The sequence below is a fragment of the Ovis canadensis genome, chromosome 5 (assembly GCF_042477335.2).
Source record: "Ovis canadensis isolate MfBH-ARS-UI-01 breed Bighorn chromosome 5, ARS-UI_OviCan_v2, whole genome shotgun sequence".
Lineage (NCBI taxonomy): Eukaryota > Metazoa > Chordata > Mammalia > Artiodactyla > Bovidae > Ovis > Ovis canadensis.
The window spans coordinates 118,134,546-118,147,641 of record NC_091249.1 but is presented as its reverse complement, the minus strand read 5'-3'; the positions used below and the strand labels follow the sequence as shown (position 1 = coordinate 118,147,641).

Here is a 13,096-nt window from a genome sequence, read left to right as displayed (position 1 = left end):
TTCCTATTGGAGAGTGATAGTTGGTTAACCCCTGCAAGACCAATTTGACATACTCTAAGCACTGGTTGAAGATGGTTAGGCACAAATGTTTATGAGTTACTGCCTATATGAAGTTTCTTAGAACCTATTAATTTCTAGTCTTAGCACAATCGTGAAACATCTAGTCATCACTGGTTGAAACATGTTTGATTATGCTCTAAACATTTAACTGGGTTTCTGAGAGTCTCCTTATATTCAGTTTACTTACCTTACATGTTTCCATCCTATTCATTTGCAAATCAGAGAAGGCAATGGCACCCCATTCCAGTACTCTTGCCTGGAGAATCCCATGGATGGAGCAGCCTGGTAGGCTGCAGTCCATGGGGTTGCTAAGACTCGGACATGACTGAGCGACTTGACTTTCACTTTTCACTTTCTTGCATTGGAGAAGGAAATGGCGACCCACTCCAGTGTTCTTGCCTGGAGAATCCCATGGACAGGGGAGCCTGGTGGGCTGCTGTTTATGCAGTCACACAGAGTCGGACATGAATGAAATGACTTAGCAGCAGCAGTAGCATTTACAGACAGATCAATTTTCTTTAGTGTAAGATCAGTGGGTTTGTATACTTCATTACTACTCAGGCATAATATTTTGAGATTTTTATACTGTGATCAAATGGCTGTGGCATTATTTTCATAGGTACTATATTAATGTCTTTCCTTAGATGTTTAGTGTTGAGAAAAGAACAGGAAGTAAAATATTTATTTTTTTGTGCAGCACATAAAATAGAGCAATATGCACTGACATCAAAATTACACTTTTGATTATTATTTTTCTAAAAATTGATGATTAAGTTTATAGTATTTCCTGTGTAAATTCTTTTCCAATATAATTTTCACAGAAGAATTGACCAAGTAATCATATCCAAAGCACTGTAATCTAAAACTATTTGAAGACAGTTCAATTTAATTCAGTTGCTAAGTTGTGTCATGCTCTTTGTGACACCATGGACTGCAGCACACTAAACATCCCTGTCCATCACCAAATCCTGGAGCTTGCTCAAACTCATGTCCATTGAGTCGGTGATGCCATCCAAGCAAGTCATACTCTGTCATTCCCTTCTCCTGCCTTCAATCTTGGCCAGCATCAGGGTCTTTCACACTAGTCAGTTATCTGCATCAGGTGGCCAAGTACTGGAGCTTCAGCTTCACCATTAGTCCTTCCAACGAATATTCAGGACTGATTTCCTTTAACATTGACTAATTTGACATCTTTGCAGTACAAGGGACTCTCAAGAATCTTCCCCAACACTTCAGTTCAAAAGCATCAAACTTCGGCACTCAGCTTTCTTTATACTCCAACTCTCACATCCACATATGACTACAGGAAAGATCATAGCTTTGAATAGACGGATCTTCATCAGCAAATTATTATCTCTGCTTTTTAATATGCTCCCTAGGTTGGTCATAGGTTTTCTTTCAAGGGGCAAGTGTCTTTTAATTTCATGGTTACAGTCACCCTCTGGAGTGATTTTGGAGTCCAAAAAGATGAAGTCTGTCACTATTTCCATTGTTTCCCCATATATTTGCCATGAAGTGATGGGACCAGATACCATGATCTTAGTTTTTGGAATGTTGAGCTTTAAGCCAGCTTTTTCACTCTCCTCTTTCACTTTCATCAAGAGGCTCTTTAGTTCCTCTTCACTCTGTGCCTTAAGGGTGGTGTCATCTGTATATCTGAGGTTATTGATATTTCTCCTGAATCTTGATTCCAGGTTGTGCTTCATCTAACCCAGCATTTCACATGATGTACTCTGCATATTTGGAGAGGGAAATGGTAACCCACTCTAGTACTCTTGCCTGGAAAATTAGATCGATGGAAGAGTCTGGTAGGCTATAGTCTATGTGGTCGCAAAGAGTCAGATATGACTGAGTGACTTCATTTTCTTTAAATAAGCAGAGTGACAACATACAGCCTGACATACTCCTTTCCTGATTTGGAACCAGTCTGTTGTTTCATGTCTGGATCTAACCATCGCTTCTTGACCTACATACAGATTTCTCAGGAGGCAGGTCAGGTGATCTGGTATTCCCATCTCTTGAAGAATTTTCTACAGTTTGTTGTGATCCACACAGTCAAAGACTTTGGCATAGCCAAATAAAGCAGAAGTAAATGTTTTTTTTCTGGAACTCTCTTGCTTTTTCAATGATCCAATGGATGTTGGCAATTTGTTCTCTGGTTCCTCTGCCTTTTCTAAATCCAGGTTGAACATCTGGAAGTTCAAGATTCATGTACTGTTGAAGTCTGGCTTGGAGAGTTTTGAGAATTACTTTCCTAGCATGTGAGATGAGTGCAATTGTGCAGTAGTTTGAACATTCCTTTGCATTTTCCTTCTTCGGGTTGGAATGAAAACTGACCTTTTCCAGTCCTGTGGCCACTGCTGAGTTTTCCAAATTTGCTGGCATATTAAGTGCAGCACTTTCACAGCATCATCTTTTAGGATTTGAAATAGCTCAACTGTAATTTCATCACCTTCACTACCTTTGTTCATAGCAATGCTTCTTAAGGCCCACTTTATTTTGCATTGCAGTATCCCTGACTCTAGGTGAGTGATTACTCCATCATGGTTATATGGGTCATTAAGATCTTTTTTGCATAGTTTTTCTGTGTATTCTTGCCACCTCTTCTTAACATCTTCTGCTTCTGTTAGGTCCATACCATTTCTGTCCTATATTGAGCCCATCTTTGCATGAAATGTTCCCTTGGTATCTCTAATTTTCTCAAAGAGATCTCTAGTCTTTACCATTCTATGTTTTCCTCTATTTATTTGCATTGATCACTTAGGACAGCTTTCTTATCTCTCCATGCTATTGTTTAGAACTCTGCTTTCAGATAGGTATATCTTTCCCTTTCCTCCTTTACCTTTAGCTTCTCTTCTTTTCTCAGCACTTTGTAAGGCCTCCTCAGACGACCATTTTTGCCTTTTACATTTCTTTTCCATGGCGATGGTCTTGATCCCTGCTTCCTGTACAATGTCACAAACCTCCGTCTATAGTTCTTCAGGCACTCTATCTATCAGACCTAATCCCTTGAATCTATGTCTTACTCCCACTGTATAATCATAAGGGATTTGATTTAGTTTGATCTGAATGGTCTAGTGGTTTTCCCTACTTTATCTTTGAAGACAGATATATTCAAAATAGGAGAGAAATGAAATTTTCACAGATGGAATTGCTATATGTAAAATCATGTGAAATGTGTGTTACAGTTTTATGGAGTATTATCTTTTCAGTAAAAATTTTAAATAAAATGGTATCATAGGAATGCAAAGTATCATACGAGACGACTGAGAACTATAATATGCCTATAAATTGGACAACATGGAAGATGAATTAATTCCTAAAAGTATACACTATACCAAGAATGAATCAGGATGAAGTAGAAAATATGAACAGACTGATTCCTAGCAAGGAGACTGACTCAGTAATAAAAACATCTCAACAAACAAATATTCAGGACCATATTGCTTCACTGCTGAATCCTATCCAGGTTTCAAAGAATTTATATCAATTCTTCTCAAACTTTTGGAAAAAATAAAAGTAGGGAACTCTTCTAAGCACATTTTATGAAGTCAGGATTACTCTTATACCAAAATCAAAGATGCCACAAAAAAGTAAATTATAAGCCAATATTCCTGATAAACATAGATGTAAAAATTCTCACTAATTATTAACAAACAAAATTCAATAAATTAAAACGATTATACAGCATGATTAAGTGGAATTTATTTGAGTGATACAAAGATGTTTCAACACCCACAAGTTAGTCAATATCATATGTCACATTAGCAAAACGCAATCATCTCAGTGAAATGAAGTGAAGAGAAGTCGCTCAGTCGTGTCCGAGTCTTTGAGACCCCATGGACTGTAGCCCACCAGGCTCCTCTGTCCATGGGATTTTCCAGGCAATAGTCCTGGAGTAGGGTGCCATTTCCTTCTCCAGGGGCTCTTCCAGACCCAGGGATCGAGCCTGGGTCTCCTGCGTTGTAGACAGACGCTTTACCCTCTGAGCCAGCTGGGAAGTCCTGGTGGACTCAACAGATGTAGGAAAAGCTTTTGATAAAGTCAAGCATGAATTTGTGATAAAAACTCTAAGTCATACAGTAGGCATAGAGGGAAACATGCCTTAATATTATAAAGACCATATATAACAAACACAGCTAGCTTCACTAATAGTGGAAAGCTGAAAGCTCTTCTTCTAAGATTAGGAAGAAGAAAAGGATGCTCACTCTCAGCACTTTTATTCAACACAGTACTGGAAGCCCTAGTTAAACAATTAGAAAAGAGAAAGAAAATCCATCTAAATTGGAAAGTGACAAGTAAGACTGTCATTATTTGTAGATGACATGATGCTACTTACAGGAAAATCCTAGAGTTCATCAGCAAACTTTAGAATGAATAAATTCAGTACAGTTGCAGGATACAAAATCAATATGCAAAAATCTGTTGTCTTTTTATATTAAACAGTGTATTATTAGAAAGAGAAATTTATAAAACAATTTCATTAACAATTGCACAAAAAGTAAATCCCTAATATATTTAACTGAGGAGGCAAAAGACCTACGCATTGAAAACTGTAAGACTCTACTAAAACTAACTGAAGAAGACACAAGTGGAAAAATACCCCATGTTCATGAGCTGGAAGAATTAATGTTGTTAAAATGTTCATACTATGATAATCAGTGTACAGATTCCATGTAATCCCAATCCCTATTTTGATGGTATTTTTCATAGAAATAAAACAAAAATACTAAAATTTGTATGAATGATGAAAGATCCCAAATAGCCAAAGCAATCTTGAGAAAGAACAAATATATAGGCATTGCACGTCCTGGTTTGAAACTATATTACAAAGCTATACTAATTAAAACACGATAGCATTGACAAAAAAAGCCACATGAAACAGGAGAGCCCAGAATTAAACTGCAGCATATGCTGTCAACTAAATCCTGAACAAAGAAGCCAATAGTATACAATGGTAAAAGGACAGTATCTTTAATAAGTGGTGTTGGCAAAACTAAATAACCAAGAGCAAAGAACGAAACTAGACCATTTTCTTACACCATATACAAAAATTAAATCATAATGGATTAAGGACTTAATATAAGACTTAAGATAGTAAAACTCTTAGAAGAAAACACAGGCAGTAAGCTCCTTGACATAGGTTTAATGATGATATTCTTTAATCTGATATCAAAAGCAAAGGCAACAAAAAGAAAAATAAACAAGTAGAATTACATGAAACTAAAATGCCAAAGAATGCTCAAATCACCACATGATTGCACTCATCTCACATGCTAGTAAAGTAATGCTCAAAATTCTCCAAGCCAGGTTTCAGCAATACGTGAACTATGAACCTCCAGATGTTCAACCTGGTTTTAGAAAAGGCAGAGGAACCAGAGATCAAATTGCCAGCATCCGCTGGATCATCGAAAAAGCAAGAGAGTTCCAGAAAAACATCTATTTCTGCTTTATTGACTAAGTCAAAGCCTTTGACTGTAAGGATCACAATAAACTGTGGAAAATTCTGAAAGTGATAGGAATACAAGACTACCTGACCTTCCTCTTGAGAAACCTGTATGCAGGTCAGGAAGCAACAGTTAGAACTGGACATGGAACAACAGACTGGTTCCAAATAGGAAAAGGAGTACATCAAGGCTGTATATTGTCCACCCTGCTTATGTAACTTATATGCAGAGTACATTATGAGAAACACTGGGCTGGATGAAGCACAAGCTGGTATCAAGATTGCCAGGAGAAATATCAATAACCTCAGATATGCAGATGACATCACCCTTATGGCAAAATGTGAAGAAGAACGAAAGAGCCTCTTGATGAAAGTGAAAGAGGAGAGTGAAAAAGTTGGCTTAAAGCTCAACATTCAGAAAACGAAGATCATGGCATCTGGTCCCATCACTTAATGGCAAATAGATGGGGAAACAATGGCTGACTTTAGTTTCTGGGCTCCAAAATCACTGCAGATGGTAATTGCAGGCATGAAATTAAAAGACGCTTACTCCTTGGAAGGAAAGTTATGACCAACCTAGACAGCATATTAAAAAGCAGAGACATTACTTTGCCAGCAAAGGTCCATCTAGTCAAGGCTATTGTTTTTCCAGTAGTCATGTATGCATGTTAGAGTTGGACTATAAAGAAAGCTGAGCACCAAAGAATTGATACTTTTGAACTGTGGTGTTGAAGAAGACTCTTCAGAGTCCTTTGGACTGCAAGGAGATCCAGCCAGTCCATCTTAAAGGAGATCAGTCCTGGGTGTTCATTGGAAGGACTGATGCTGAAACTGAAACTCCAATACTTTGGCCACCTGATGTGAAAATCTGACTCGTTTGAAAAGAGCCTGATGCTGGGAAAGATTGAGGGCAGGAGGAGAAGGGGACGACAGAAGATGAGATGGTTGGATATCATCTCCAACTCAGTGGACATGAATTTGGTTGGCTCTGGGAGTTCGTGTTGGACAGGGAGGCCTGGCGTGTTGCACCTCATGGGGTCGAAAAGAGTTGGACACAACTGAGTGACTGAATTGAACTGAACTGAAAAACCTTTTGTACAACAAAGGATCCCATTAAAAAAAAATGTCAACCTACTGAATGGGAAAAAATAATTGCAAATCATATATGATAAGGGGTTAATATCCAAAATTTACAAATCACTCATAGAGTTCAATAACAATAACAACAAGAAAACAACAAATATTTCGGTTAAAAATGAGTAGAAGATCTGAATACTTACTTTTCCAAAAAGGACATTCAGATGGCCAACAGATATATGAAAAGATGCTCAACATAATCAGTCATCAGGAAAATGCAAATCACAACCACAAACAGACATCACCTCATACTTGTTATAATGACTATTATAAAAAAGAGAAGAAACATAAGTGTTGGGGAGGATGTGAAAAAAAAAAGGGAACTTATGCACTGTTGATGGGAGTGTAAATTCATTCAGCGACTCAGAAAAGCTGCATGGAGGTTTATTAACAATTTTAAAACTTAATTATCTTATGATCCAGCAGTTCCACTTCTGGTATTTATCCAAAGAAAAGAAAAACATTAATTTGAAAAGATCTTACTCCCATGTATATTGCAACATTAACTGCAACAGTCAAGAAACACTCTAAGTGTCTATCAAAGGATGAGGGAATAAAAAACTGTGAGCCTTGCAGATATTTCACTAAGTGAAACATGTCAGAGAAAGACAAGTACTGTATTATCTCCTTCATACATGGAACCCCCCCAAATAAATACAAGCACACAGATGCAGAGAACAGATAGGTGGTTGCAAGAAGCAGGACTGAGGGTAGAGGAAAGAAATGGGTGAACTGTTTTGTTCTTGTTTTTTAGGTTAAACAAACTGAATAATTTTTTAAATGGCTAGAACGTGATATATTAAAAGGAAGAACACGATGTATGTGAGACCATATGTCACACAGGAAAAAACACTATCTTTCACATAAATACAGTCATTTTTAAAATCAGAACTGCTGAAGCTATGGAGCTCCATTTGGTGATCTACATAGCTTTATCAGGAATTTGAGTCATTTACCCGAGCTATCAATGTGTATTCTCTCTTTCTCTCTCTGAATATTGTAAGATTCTGGCTCTGCTCAATAATCATTATGCTTCCCGCCTGCTAGTAGCTGAATCAATAGAGTTTGTTCTCTACATGGATTTAAGAAGTGCATCTTGATTTCAATGAATGCTTTGTAGAACCAAGGGTTTTTAGGGCATGACTATGTTAAATACAGAACAACTTTACGATTGATACTAAATCTTGTTAAGCTTAGAAACTGTTAAGAATGCCATGAATATAGACAACCCATAATTTAAAAGATGCTATTCCTAATGAAAATAACTGTTATTGAGTTAAAAAAAAATAATTGAATATTCATTCTGTCATTATGACAGTATATGTGCTAGCCATATAAAACAGGGAAATCATATATAATTAAATTTAAATTTAGCAACATCATTATTCTTTCTTGGGCTTACTATATCAAGTCAAATATGACAAAAATGTGGGAATTTGGAGACTATGAAAAATGATTTTGACTTAGGGACACTTGGCCATCTATGTCCTAAGATTTCTTCTGTTATCTTTAGCTAAGAAAGAAACTGAATACTATGCATGGTTTATCCAAAAAAATATATGATTAATGTATCTCTTAGAGTGAATGATGATTAATAATAATATTAGAAGTAGAGTTCTTCAGAGTCCTAAGTTACACGTGAACAATTGTAAATAGTACTTCACATGCATCATTTGATCTTTATACATTAATATTGATAATAACAACAACTATCTTTGTTCAAGTGTTTACTTGTATTTAGACACTTTGTAGAGGAAACTTCATAGTTTCAAGGAAAAGACATTAAAAACCCTGAGGCTTAAATACAGTATTTTATATTGCTACTATACTTTGAAAGCAATGAGCCGAGATTGTTTTTCACATTTATCTGACTCTGCCCAATACACTAGATTTCCTCCCAAAGTTCTTGAAACAAGGGCAAGATAATTATCATTAACCATTCAATAAGTGAGGCTCCATAATCAGAAAAATCTCACAGACTTTGAATAATAAACTAAATCAGATCCTGCTGCACCCCCATATAACCCTTCTTCAATTATGAAGATAATGAGTATGTACAATAAAGAATGAAAACTCAAAATCCTTTGTGGCATTAAAAAAGGGATATAAATAGTAATTTCAACAGACAAATATAGGTACTTTCAAATTTGTAGAATATGAAAGGAAGGGAAAATCATATGAAAAAAAATGCTTCATTCATCCACCTCACAACTTTTTATGAAAGAAAATTGGTAAACAGTGGTATATTGATTAATTTCACCCTTCATTTTTTTCTAATTCATTTTTCTTTTCTCACATTTTTAGGAGATGGCACCTTAGAACCAGAAAACTTCTTTCTTTAACTTAAAATTATTTACATTATAAACATCAACTACTTAAGTTATTTTGAAAGAACTTTGAACAAGCAAACAAAACCCACTTACTTCCCACTTGTTCTTAATGGTTTATAATATAGTATAATTATATTGTGTCCCTTTTCTTTCTTTTTCACTTATACAATGATACCATTGTTTTCAGATAATAAGATACATAATACTGTACTCTGCTTTTTCCCCTCTAGTAGGCTAGTACAATGTAAATGTTATCACCTAACAATGACAATAATTGTTTTAAGAAAAAAAATCTTTTACATCTTCTGTGACAAAATGATTTAAAAAAATTGATGTAGTTACAACCGCTAAACAGAATTTTTTTCTTTTATTTTCGGTTCTTGTCAAGAGGAATAAACACACAGCCCTTAGCACATTTTAGAATATATTCTAATACCCTGCATTTAATAAGGTATATCTCTCTGTCCCCACAAATCTTACGTATAATCCCCTAAGAATGTACAATAAACTGCATTCAGCCTGTTGTCAAGAGCCTGGAACCAGGAGGTCAGAGGCATGAAGCTATTAAGATATAAAACTTGTAATCTCAGTAATGCTTTACTTTGAATGCCATTTTATGAGGATTTTCCAATACCTTTTCCCAAGTTCACTGAGGTTCACAGGGGCAGTGTGAAACAAGGAGTTACAGGCCAAAAATTTGGGTCAAGTTCAAGCTTACTGACTGAATTCATTCAAAACTTTATAAGGTATATGGACCTTGTTTTTATCCCCATTTCCTCGCATAGAACTTGGCATGGATTAAGAACTAAATAAATATCTTTTGAATAAATAAAGACATGAGCTCAAACAAACTGTTAATGTTCCCTGAGTCACAGATTCTTCAGTTGAAAAATGGAAATAATAATATCTGAACTGGGATGACAATAAGAAACGATATGTGTGTTTGGTTGGTTTGTGTGTATGTGTACATGAAATGTTCTGAAATTCGTGGTAGCTATAAAGTACATGTACATGTAAAGAATTATTATTATTATTTTTAAAATACTGGAATCCTTTTTGAAGGCACTAAGTGAGGAAAATGAGCACTTTATGATCTTCACTCACTATGATAAACATCAAAAAGCTTGTAAATCCAAAGTGAGGTTTATAAATATAAAATGTGAGAATGCCCCTATGCTTCCCACTTGTGATAAATTGTCCTGACCCAAATACTCACATCTGTTCTCTGAGAGGCAAGTTAAATACCACTTAATGTTGTCAATAGGATGTTCAAGAAGAAAACAGTGTCTTAACGTGTCAGAGATGTTCTCACACACTGCACTGCCGTTAAATATGCACATCAATCAGGGCCTCATTAAAGGAAGGAGTGGGTTTAACATTTAGATTATCCGTAAACCTTCGAGCACTCACTGTGATTGGTAGGAGCACGTCAAAGATGAGTCAGTGGGAGCCGTCCATCTGTGGAGCAGGCAATTCACGAGGTGCACTGTCGGTGGAGAATTTAGAAACAAAAATAGAACTTGACTAAAGTTGGTCTGCTTTTTATTAACACCATGCCTCAAGTCAGTGATAAAATTGTCCTTCCAGAAAAAATCTGTTTTTTTAAGTACTAAACAATTGCTATGGTTACTACTCAGTTTTAATAATATATATGTAAGCTTCAAATTAGCACATTTTTATTACTTATCCTTTGGTAAACATTGTATTCTACATGGAATTTAATTTAACTCTCAGTTATACAGCTGGGCTTGATACATGCATTTGTTTCAACAACAAGTTTTTAAAGATGTGGAATCATTTAAGCTCTCTTCAAGCACAGTTCATGGTTCCATTTAAACAGCAGAGTAGAAATAAACAAGATAGGCTAGTGCTTGTAAAAAAGGAACAAAGCTTGATTATCTATACTTTCATTTGTGGTAAGTATTGGAAGCTGTTGGAATTACTCCTAAAGAAACAAAGATGTACAACAATATGACACTTTCTGGAATTTACTGTCAAATGGGATTTTTATAACTCTATGGCAAAAGTTTTTCCTTATATTTTAGATTACTAAAAATTGCAGAAATTGGTTGTATCATGTGAAATAAATTTTTTGAAATTAAAATTAATGAGAAGTGTTTCTCAATCATTACTGTAAGTAGTCATAGTGTTACTAGTTATATTGCCTATAACCATAAATATTTTAAGAAGATTCATTTTGATACAGTCATTGATATATCAACAGATTAATACTTTGAAATAGAAAATGTAAATTTATTATAACTCATTACAACTTTAAATATATGCTATTTTCATAATCTTTATAAGACACAGTAATAAACTAAGAAATACTAACTCAGTATAATATTCCTTTCTGTAATATATAATAATTCCACATTTATATTCCTTAATCTGTTTTATTGATATTATATATACATGAAGTTCAGTAAATAAAACCTTTACTCTCTTTGTTCTTTCTGGACATTACTCTTATGACTTTCGTTCCATGATTATTGCTTGGTAATGACCCGCTCAGTGCGTCATTTACGCTAGCTATGCTACGGATGATTCCTGACCCACAAATTGTTGTATAAAGAAAAGACTGTTGAAACAAGTTATGTCTATTTTCAAACAATATGGGAGTAATGGATTGTTTTAAATAAAAGACAAATTCACTTCTCAATTGAATGGTACAATACCAAAGGGGGAAAAAAAAATCAAGGTTGGTGGTTCAGATGGCAGAGAATCTGCCTGCAAAGCAGGAGACCTGGGTTCGATCCCTGGGTCAGGAAGATCCCCTGCAGAAGGGAATGGCAACCCACTTCAGTGTTCTTGCCTTGAAAATTCCATGGACAGAGGAGCCTGGTGGGCTATAGTCCATGGGTTGCAAAAAGTTGGACACTGAGTGATTTTTAAGGGATTAACACCACCTACCACGGGCAAATATACAGAATAGCTAGTGGTTGGAGTCTAAACTGGTACAGTATTTTGCAAAAGCACTTAGTCATAGGCATACCCTGTGACCCAGAAGTTTCTTGTAAGAGGGACCTTTGTTGTTGACTGAAGTTGTGTCTGACTCTTTGTGATCCCATGGACTGGGGCATGCCAGGTTCCTCCCTCCTCGACTCTCTCCCAGGGTATGCTCGAATTCACGTCCATCAGGGTGATCTAGCAGCTTCATTTATGATGTTTAAGAACTGTGTCCATCAGCAGATGAATGGATAAGAAAGCTGTGGTACATATACACAATGGAGTATTACCCAGCCGTTAAAAAGAATTCATTTGAATCAGTTCTGATGAGATGGATGAAACTGGAGCCGATTATACAGAGTGAAGTAAGCCAGAAAGAAAAACACCAATACAGTATACTAACACATATATATGGAATTTAGGAAGATGGCAATGACGACCCTGTATGCAAGACAGGGAAAGAGACACAGATGTGTATAACGGACTTTTGGACTCAGAGGGAGAGGGAGAGGGTGGGATGATTTGGGAGAATGACATTCTAACATGTGTACTATCATGTGAATTGAATCGCCAGTCTATGTCTGACGCAGGATGCAGCATGCTTGGGGCTGGTGCATGGGGATGACCCAGAAAGATGTTATGGGGAGGGAGGTGGGAGGGGGGTTCATGTTTGGGAATGCATGTAAGAATTAAAGATTTTAAAATTTAAAAAATAAAAAACAAAAAACAAAAAAACAAAACAAAACAAAACAAAAAAAAAAGAACTGTAAACTACCCAGTCTCTTATCAAATGTAGAATAAATGAATTATCTGTGACATATTAATAGAATTAAATATTCTAGAGCAATAAAAATGGAAAATCTACTGCTAAATGCAGTAAGATGCATTCTCACAAAATTCACTAACATACTTTCTATAAAGTACATAGAAAAAAGAACTCCTACAAAATTTATATTAAGTTCAAAACTGGACAAAACTTTTATGGAAAAAAAAATCCTTTATAGAGCATCAGAAATCAGGGGAATAACTAATTTGGAAAGAAGTATTAGTAACTGGGAGATACCTCAAGGAGGAATTTCGGTGTGCTAGTAATATTCAATTTGTTAAAGTTGTCTATATGCTTGTTCTACTTCCATAAGAAGTGTTTATAATAAATGATAATACATAACACTTA

General features: G+C 35.6%; 1 long non-coding RNA gene across 1 annotated transcript in view; it reads right to left on the bottom strand.

Moving 5' to 3' along the window:
• Nucleotides 1-9,117: 9,117 nt before the first annotated feature.
• Nucleotides 9,118-13,096, bottom strand: part of LOC138441538 (uncharacterized) — a 105,655-nt gene continuing 101,676 nt past the window's right edge. Inside the window, exon 3 of the long non-coding RNA XR_011257393.1 lies at nt 9,118-10,459. This is a non-coding gene — a long non-coding RNA (uncharacterized lncRNA). The remainder of the gene's footprint in view (nt 10,460-13,096) is intronic.